The sequence below is a fragment of the Lactuca serriola genome, chromosome 2 (genome assembly GCF_051521515.1).
Source record: "Lactuca serriola cultivar US96UC23 chromosome 2, Lser_US96UC23_V15, whole genome shotgun sequence".
NCBI classification, from domain to species: Eukaryota; Viridiplantae; Streptophyta; class Magnoliopsida; order Asterales; family Asteraceae; genus Lactuca; species Lactuca serriola.
This window is the reverse complement of record NC_136409.1, coordinates 219,054,160-219,064,643: the sequence shown is the minus strand read 5'-3', so window position 1 is coordinate 219,064,643 and position 10,484 is coordinate 219,054,160. Positions and strand designations below refer to the sequence as shown.

Below are 10,484 nucleotides of genomic sequence, written 5' to 3'. Positions count from 1 at the left end.
GAAGCAGAAACATTAGAATTTTCAACTTGAATACCTCCTTACACAAATCCAGATGGTTTGCCATAGGGGTGGCAAATCTGGCCATCGTGTCGTGTTTTTGTCTGACACGACACGACACGACAAGGTATTATGTAACACGAACACGACACGACACGATCTCGGGTTTTTTGAACTAACACGTAAATGAATCGTTTAAAAAATGACAAAAACGACACGACACGACAAAGATAGCATGAAATAACAATTAATGTATTTAATTAATATTTATTCATACATAACACGAAAAACACGACAAACACGAAAAACATGACAAAAAATGTTAAATCGTGTCAATCTCGTGTCAAATTGTGAACACGAACACGACACGACATGATGTCGTGTTTTTAACACCTAACACGAACACAAAATGAACACGAATTCGAATTTCAATTTCGTCTCAATTTGTTTTCGTGTCGTGCATTTTTGTCGTGTCGTGTCATCAATTGCCACCCCTTTTGCCATAATGAAGATGTGCCTCCCTGTCAATCTCTTTCTGTGTCATAGGGATGAATGTGTAGTGACGATTGAAAGGTGGATGAACACTATCATACCCTAGACCTTTTTGTTGGTTATTTTTAAATTGCAAACAATGGTCTATCATGTTTGCAACTATTTCGCTTGACACATCAAATTTTCTAAAATAAAAATCTGCAGTTACAAATTTGCCTTTTAATGTGTCAAGCTTAGCAGTTAATTCAGCAAGTTGTCTCTTAACATAGTCATAATTTTCATATTTATTGCTATAATCTTCCTGAAGCTCTTAAAGTCTTTGGTTTTTGATTCTAATTCAGCCTTCAGGGGTTTATGTCCTTTCCTAAGTTGACATCCTTCGTATTTTAGGTCCTTGACTTCCCTTTTTAGCAAATCATTATGTTCACGAAAGAAGTTTAATCGTAGATTCACATGATGGAGAGCATGAAACTTCATTGTCCGGGATGTTTGTAGAACTCATTGTATTTCCACACTTCAAAGCGTCAAGTTCTTCAATTACAGCAGCAAGACTAAGATGATTGAGATCTTTTCTCTTCTTTATGACAGCCACATTCATATCCCACGATTTTGGAAGTGGATTCAGTAGCTTTTTGTTTATCTCTGACTTGGTGAAAAAGATCCCAACTATATTCATCTCAGTAGTAAGTGTAGTAAATCGCTGTAACTGAGCTTCCAGGGTATCTCCAGGAATTTAATTGAACATGTTGAACTTTTGTTTTAACATATCTTGACGACTCTCTTTCATGTCTTGATTTCCCTTGTTGACCTCAAAAGCCATTAAAAGCACAACTAGAAGCCAAAATTAAACTTAAAAGTCAAACTTAAATTAAAAATGCCCTTTGACTATAAACCTCAAAAGTCAACCTTAAAAGTCAAATTTAAAAAGTCAAACTCAACAATCAAACTTGAAAAGATAAACTTAAAAGTCAAACTGAAAAGCTAAATTTGAAAATTTAAAAGTTAAATGAGAAAGTAAAAGTTTAAAGTCAAAGGTTAAATTTTAAAAGTCAAAGTAAAAATTTAAGTAAAAAGTCAAAAATCAAAATCAAAATTTAAAAACTAAAACTTTGGGTTGAAAATGAGATTTTAAAATAAAAGAAATTGAATTTTTGGGTTGAATTTTTCAAAATTGCAAAACTTGGATCGAAGAAAGACGCCTTTTGAATTATATTTTGAAGGAATGAAACAAGTGGCTGGTTGGTTCAACTGGTAAGGCGCCTTAATGAGTTCAGGTGAGACCCGGGTTCGATCCTCGGCACCACCCAAATCCGTTTGTTATTTTTTAATGAAGCGCGTGTGGAATAGAATGAAGCGAAGCCGAGCCGTCCACCAAGCCGACCGCTGCTGAGCCACAAACAGAGCCGCACAGGCCAAGGACCGCAAACTGCCGGCCGTAAACTCCGGCGACCGCAAACTCCGGCAGTAAACTCTTCGCAGATTTCGTGAAAAACAACGTTTTTCACCTTTTTTGCTCCAAAACTCGATCAAAAACGCGAAGAACAACCCCCCCCCCCCCCCTAATTTTCAGAGATCTATCCAAAAATGCAAAAATCTTTCTAAAATAAGATCAAATGAGCTACAGATCTGACATAATTGACTGATACAATCCAAGCTCTGATACCAATTGTAAGTCCCTAATCTGCTTGTGTATCAATCAGATCCGTTTAATGGTGCGGAATCCCAATCAAACGGATGATGTCAGATCAAACAGAAGAGAAGGAGAAGAAGAACATGATGAATCTTGTATGTATTGATATGAATGAAGATCCGGATACAAGATTCACACACACTCTCTTTTCTCTCTCTCTAGAACACCTTCAAATCCTCACACTTAAGCTCTCCATCTTCTTACAATTATGCACTCCTCACCCTATATATAGTAGACATGGGTCATGAATGGGTTTACGGTCGTAAACCTGTTCACGACCATAAACACAACCGTAAACACATATACGACCGTAAACACCAAGCTGTTTACAGTCCAAGACACAAAAATACATTTTCTTAGAAAAGTAAAGTATAAACCATATTTTTGACCCAACAAGCCACTCGAGTTTTATGGGACCCAGGATTCGATTATGACGATGAGATGGATTTCTGACGTTGAGGGTTGTTTTTACACTTGCTCCTATCTATAGAATCTTAGGGTTCGTTTCTTGTTGAACCTGCTTCTCTTGGGAGTGAAGGATTGGTGGAGGTTTGTGACAACTGATTATTCTATTGCAAAGCGATCTGCGGTGACCTAGGAGAGATTTATTGAGATGTTCCGAGATGAGTTTGTACCAGTGGTTTAGAGAGAGAGAGAGAGAGGTTGGCCCAAGAGTTTCTGTCTCTCAAGCAGAAGACAGAGACGGTAACTGAGATAACCAGTATGTTTAACGAGAGGGCCTTGTTTTGTCATGAGCACGTGTCTACTGAGCAGGCACGTGTGAGTCGGTATCTGAGTATCTTGAGGAAGGATATCAGTGAGTTCATGGTGAACAATTCGTATCAGATATTGGTTGACCTACAGACCAACTCCATGAGGAGATAGATTGAGTTGGAGACCCAGGCTAGAGAGGAGAGGGAGATCCACGTGAGAGATAGGAGACCAGTGCAGTAACAGCCGGTGACTAAGTGATCTAAGCCCACTGACTCGGGAGAGGGAGGACAGAAGGGTCGCACTTGAGGTAAGTGCGGTAAGGGGTAAGGGACCCTGTTAGTTTGGGACGACTTGTTACATGTGTGGCAATAAGGGGCATTTAGCTAGGGATTTCCCCAAGGGATTTCGGGTTTGCTTAAATTGCAAACAGACAGGTCATGTAAGGGTCGAGTTTCCTCAACTTGCATCTAGGGTGGTTCAGACTCCGCCCCTGCCACCCTGCGTATTACTGATGACTAGTAGGGGCAGACCGAGACATCGCGGGATCGAGGGAGAGCATCTCAGTTGACAGCAGAGGAGGCCCGGGCAACTCTTGATATCGTGGCTGGTATGTGTTCTTTATTGTTATTCTGATTTATTTATGTTGCTTGTGTTATTATTCATGTAGGTAGTTTTCTTGTGAATTTTGTATCTATGTTTGTGATGTTTGACTCAAGTGCGATTCGGTATTTTGTTTCGTCATCTTTTTGTCGCAGTTTTAATATTGTGCGGGAGGCCTTGAGCAGGCCATTAAGAGTCTATATACCTGATGAGCTTCCGATCTTCACTACTGAATATATGATAGATCTTATCGTTATTACGATAGGAAATTTCCGTGTAATCGTGGGTATGGACTGGTTGAGTTGGTTTGGGGACATGATTGACTATGAATGGCAGATGGTGACACTTCGAGATCCTACTGGGAGAGTACCGATCATCTACGATGAGGGTATTGGGTCAGCTTTCTATTCCGCTGCTGATATTGCCATATTTATACATGTTTTTATGCAAAATTTAAGTACATTTTAATTAATATTTCGGTTATTTGCATGGAATAATTATACTTATAAGTTTAAATTGTATTTTGCAGCCAAATAGAAGACATATTGAAGAAAAGGGACTAAAAGCGTCAAACAATGGAACTTTGGAGGTTAAAGGCTTAAAAGATAAGAAATTCAGAAAATATGTACTCACGAGGTGAGTATTAGATGATTCACATCGTGAGTTTCGCCTTCTAGAAGATAAACATCGTGGATCAGGAATCCGTGTTGAATATGAATATCTATTGGATTCACGAGGTGAGCCTTCAAATCTCACGATGTGAATCGGGCAAAATCCAAAACTATATATATCCTTGATCCCTACGCCTTTAAGGAGGTTGGCTGACTTGGAAAGGTTTCAGAAGTCGAAAATTACAGAAAAAGAAGGCCTGGAAATTGTTCTTAACACCAAGGAGGAAGAAGAAGTCATAATTCGATAATTAGTTTGGTACTTTAAATATGCTTTTTTGTATCATCCCAAAATACGACCCAAAAATTTTTGTTTTATAATATTAAAAATCATGATGCTGAAAACCATAATATAAAACGTATGTCATAAATCTCAAAACATAATAAAGGATGTCATATCAAACTGAATTAAACATGTGAAGATGTCTAATCAAACTCCCAAGAAAACTGCTGAAGCTGTGGTGTGTGCGATGCTGTCAACTCGAGCTCTTCCCTTTTATTACGGAAGTACTTGAAACCAAAACTGAAACTGTAAGCACGAAGCTTACTGAGCTCCCCCAAACTACCACATACCATACAATCAAATATAAGCAACTATTGGGCCATGCCCACTACATCGGACCAAAGTCCGGAAACTGCATCGGACCGACGTCCGGAACTAACCCGGGCCTTGCCCTCTGCATCGGACCGAAGTCCGGAAGCTGCATCGGACCGAAGTCCGGAACTAACGAGGCCTAGCCTCCTGCATCGGACCGAAGTCCGGAACTAACTGCATCGGACCGAAATCCGGAACTACTGAACATAGCATAACATAAACATATCAACTAGCGTGAACATATATATTGCATACTGCATAGGGCCGTAGCCCGGAACACATAACACATAAATCTTGCCTGAGCCACGAAGGCATCAAACACACTAACTGTTGCATCGGACCGAAGCCCGGGAACTACTGTTAGCTAGTCGGGCTGGCATTGTGGCCGTAGACCCGTTCCTACTGGAAGGAAACTCACCTCATACACTGGCTGCTAAATGAACTGCTCTGGAAACTGTCTGTTGCTGCTCCGGTATCTCCCCGGCTACAATTTCCATAAATATACTTAATCAATTACTGATAACTATACTGAGGGTAAAATGACTATTTTACCCCTGGTCAAAGTCAACTTCCAGTTGACCAGACTCGCCGAGTTAGGGCGCAGACTCGCCGAGTCCTTCCTTTACTGACTCTATCTTTAACTCACTCAGTCCCTTTTTCCACTCACTGATTCACTCCGAACTCTTGACTCAAAGAAAGACGGGGACTCGCAACTCGACTCGTCGAGTCTGAAGAACTACTCGTCGAGTCTGAGGAACTACTCGCCGAGTTCGGCCGTGCAGACTCCATACAACTACATTCGAATCCGTGCCAAGGTTCCTAACTCGTAGATCTGAAATCTTGGAACCATCCGGACATGTAAAGTTGCTAACTCTATGTGTAACTACGAAGGAATGAAGCCATCCTACTCAAACACAACTTTACTCGGGAAAAATCATCCGACTCGCCGAGTTGTTCACACAACACGTCAAGTTCTAAGTCAAACTTCATCGGACTCGCCGAGTTGTTCTTTCAACTCGTCGAGTCGATGGCTAACTTCATATAACTCGCCGAGTCACCCTGGGGACTCACCGAGTTCATTTAGTCCTTTTTCCATACATGCCTAATCTGAGCCATGTAGTGGTTCCAAATGATGGATCTAAACTTCTCGGGCATGTTTTTCACGTAAAGTTGCTAACTTTACGTGCATGCATGGATTTAAAGGATTCATATGCCCAGAATAAGCTCTTAATGAGGTTCTAGGCTCAATAGGGACTTCAATCACAACCACAACCAAAACTTTATACTTCTAGCATGCCATAAGTGTCCAGATCTAGGGTATAACCCGGCCATAAGGCCTGATCATAAAGGATTTGGGGTTTTTGGGCTTAGAAACCACAAATTAGGGACAACCTAGATCTATATGATCAATAAGCAAGGTATAGAATTTAATACCAGAAAAGATGACCAATAGAGTGTGTATTCTGGATCTACTCCCTCTTCCTTGAACTCTCCAACTTTCTCCTTCTCCTTCTTACTCCAAAGATGTCTTCACAAGCAATAAACACACACACACACTCACTAAGAAGATGGCTAGGGTTTGTTAGTAGGTGATCTGGGGGTGAAAGAGACGAGTTTGGGCGCATAAGAGAGTTTAAATAGGTGCAAAACCCTAAAATTAGGGTTTCCTCCAAACAGGCAAACTCGCCGAGTCCAGCGTATGGACTCACCGAGTAGCCGGCTAAATACGCGTGCTCATCCCGTCTCTACTCGACGAGTCGGGCAACGGACTCGTCGAGTTCCTCTCAAAAATCGAATAAACTTATTTCAATACATACCAGGAATGGGGTGCTACAACTCTCCCCCACTTGTCTCAGAGTTCGTCCTCTAAGTCTACTGCTGCTAAATCTTGGAACAACTCTGGATAGTGCTCCCTCATCTCTTCCTCTGCCTCCCATGTCCACTCAGACCCCTTTCGGTGTTGCCACTGCACCTTCACTAACTGAACCACCTTTTTCCGCAAGGTCTTTGTCTTCCGGTCCAAAATCGCAACCGGTATCTCAATGTAATTCATGCTGCTATCAACCTGAATATCTTCCAAGGGTACTAGTGCTGTCTCATCCACCAAACACTTCCTCAACTGAGAAACATGGAAGGTGTTGTGGATCTGGCTGAGCTCTGCCGGAAGATCCAACCGATAAGCAACCCGACCCACCCGGGCCAAAACCCTAAAAGGACCAATGAACCTGGGGCCCAGCTTTCCCCTCTTCCGAAACCTGATAACACCCTTCCAGGTCGATACTTTCAGGAGGACCATGTCGCCCACCTGGAACTCCAAATCTGAACGCCGCCTATCGGCGTAACTCTTCTGCCGACTTTGCGCAGTCTGCAGTCTGCCACAAACCTGCTGGATCAACTCTATCGTGTTGAGCACCACTTCGATGCTCCCAATGACTCGCCGACCGACCTCGCCCCAACAAATCGGGGTCCTGCACTTCCTCTCATAGAGCATCTCGAAGGGAGGTCGATCAATAATCGCATGGTAACTATTGTTATACGAAAATTCTGCTAACGGAAGATGCGTATCCCAACTGCCACCGAAGCCTAGAACACATGCCCGCAGCATGTCCTCGAGAGTCTGAATCGTCCTCTCGCTCTGCCCGTCCGTCTGAGGATGAAAAGCGGTGCTAAAATGGAGACGAGTACCCATCTCATTGTGAAACCGCTTCCAGAATCTGGAAGTAAAACGGACATCTCGGTCTGACACTATTGAAACAGGCACTCCATGCCGTGCCACCACCTCTCTCACATAAATATCGGCTAGCTTCTCGGCCGATATACTCTCCTGGATCGGTATGAAATGAGCACTCTTCGTCAACCGATCCACTATAACCCATATGGAATCCACCCCATGCGTAGTCCTCGGAAGCTTACTGATGAAATCCGTGGTGATGTCCTCCCATTTCCACACAGGAATGTCTAGCGGCTGCATCTTGCCGTGAGGCCTCTGGTGCTCTGCCTTGACCTTCCTGCAGGTCAGGCATCTTTCTACGTACCAGGCGACATCCCGCTTCATGTAGGGCCACCAATAGTCAGGTCGAAGATCTCTATACATCTTCGTTGCCCCTGGATGGATGGAAAACTGAGACGTATGAGCCTCATCCATCAACACTTGTCGTACTCCGCCCCAGTACGGCACCCAAACTCTCCCATGAAGGGTTAACAATCCTCTACTATCATAGTCAAAAGAAGCTACTCAGCCCACGATCCTCTCACACTTCTGCCTCTCCTCCTTGAGGCCCTCTACCTGTGCCTCTTTGAGTTGCTTCAATAATGGAGTAATCACTGTCATCCTCAAACAAATGTCTCTGATCGGGGTCGCTACTGCCTTGCGGCTCAGGGCATCGGCCACTACGTTGGCCTTCCCTAGATGATAAAGGATCTCACAGTCATAATCCTTCAACACATCTAACCACCGCCTCTGCCTCATGTTCAGATTCGGCTGATCCATGAGGTACCTCAAGCTCTTGTGATCCGTGTAAATGGTACAACGGACCCCATAAAGGTAATGTCTCCAAATCTTGAGGGAAAACACCACTGCCCCCAACTCCAAATCATGCGTAGGATAATTGGCCTCGTGAGGCTTCAACTGTCTCGAGGCGTAAGCTATCACACGGCCTCGCTGCATCAACACTGCTCCCATACCTGTGATCGAGGCATCACAGCAGACTACGAAATCCTCCACTCCCTCTGGCAGGGTGAGAATCGGCGCCTCGCATAATCTCTGCCTGAGCGTCTCAAACGCTATCTGCTGTACATTGTTGTTAGTTAAGTTAGTTGGGTTAATAATTTCAAATTAGTAGGTACTTTTGTGCACATCACGTTTTTGGTGTCGTTGTCGGGGAACATCTTATTTGATTGTTGATTTATTTTTTGTAGGTCAATCGATCCTTTTTGTGGGATAAAACCTGCAAAAAGTTAATTTTTCATCTTAGAATTTTTTTGTTTCAGTACTAAACTCACGATGTGAGCTTCACTGCTCACGACGTGAGTTCAGTAGTTTTTCGCTTTTCTTTGTTTTTTGTTTTAGTTCAGTTTTATGTTTTCATTTTTGTTTATTTCAGAAGTTCATGTCCAAAGGTTCCAACACACCTTTGGTGTGACCACTTGAAGATCTAGAGTCGCCCCTTCACAAGAAGACGGATAAGAACACAGGAGTGAACCAAACACCGAAGAAGTCATCCTTCAACGATCTCAAATTAGTCTTTGGAAAGAAGTCAAGAAATGAAGTGGGGGAATCTAGTACATCATCAAAGGTTGAAAGCTTTGATAAAAAAAATCTAACCCACAAGAATCCGACTACGAATCCGCCCAAAATTCGAACTACATAGAAGTGAACCCAAAGACGAGCCAGTAAACGAGATGGCAAACATTGCAGATATGTCCATGGGAGCATACAAAAAGAGAATTAGAGATGATGCTGGTCCTTGCCTAGTACAACCTGCAATTCTTGCAACTTCCACATTTGTTCTGAAAGGACACATCCTTACTACACTTAAGGATGTACCATTTTCTGGAAAGGATCATGAGGATGCTTACAAGCATTCGAATGAAGTTAAAGACATAGCAGACTATTTCAACGTCCCAAATTTTCCTAGAGAGACAATCTTGCTGAGGATGCCACCAGTCACTTTTAAAGGAGCTGCAAAAGACTGGCTGAAGGCACTACCACCTGGTGCAATCACTACTTGGGCCCAAATGCGCAAGTAGTTTTTAGAAGAATTATGCCCACCTTCCAAGAAAGCTAAACTCAAGAAGGCAATAGCCAATTTTGAGCAAAATCCGGGTGAATCAATTTATGAGGCATGGGAGCGCTATAAAGGATTATTAAGAAATTGTACTCAAAATGACCTTAACATACAACAAGAAGTCTCAATATTTTATGATGGTGTTAATGTCATGACGAGGCAGCTCCTTGATTCTCAAGGACCGCTAATGAAACATCCCAAAAATACTACCCAAAAACTTCATTTTTCAAATAATATTAAAACCATAATATCTTTGCCAAAGTATAAAAATCATAAACCATGTGTTTCAAAATGTTATATTATCTATCACATATCAAGTCTCATATCGAATATCATATCAAAATATCAGAGTAAAACTCCCAGGCTGAAGACTGTGGTGTGTGTCATGCCATCAACTCGATCTCTTCCCTTTGGTAGCTGAAGTACCTGAAACCAAAACTGAAACTGTAAGCACGAAGCTTAGTGAGCTCCCCCAAACTACTACATACCATACAAAACACATATCACATATAACATAACTCTGGGACTACTCCCAAATGCATCGGGACTAATCCCGGTATCGGCTTACTGTCCAACATCGGGTTCACCCCCGCATCTGACCGCATCGGGCATCGGGCTCATCCCGGCATCGGGCCTACCTCGGCATCAGGCTTACCCCCGACACATACATAACATAATCACATAATCTGCATCGAGCTTGCCCCCGGAATCGGACCGAAGCCCGGAACAAATAACAGATACCACATAAACTAGCATACATCAGGCTTGCCCCGAAATACATAACACATGGCATAATGACTATCATACATCGAGCTTGACCTGGCATCGGGCTTACCCTGAAACGTATAACATAATCACATATACTACATTAGGCTTGCCCGGCATGGGACCGGAGTCCGAGACAGCTAACATATAGCACATATACATGCGTGAATCACAAA

At 42.7% G+C, this 10,484-nt stretch overlaps 1 non-coding gene across 1 annotated transcript; it reads right to left on the bottom strand.

The window, feature by feature from the left end:
• Positions 1 to 9,541: 9,541 nt before the first annotated feature.
• Positions 9,542 to 9,648, bottom strand: LOC145091121 (small nucleolar RNA R71). Its single transcript, XR_013702009.1, has one exon. It is a non-coding gene; the product is annotated as a small nucleolar RNA R71 (small nucleolar RNA).
• Positions 9,649 to 10,484: the final 836 nt, after the last annotated feature.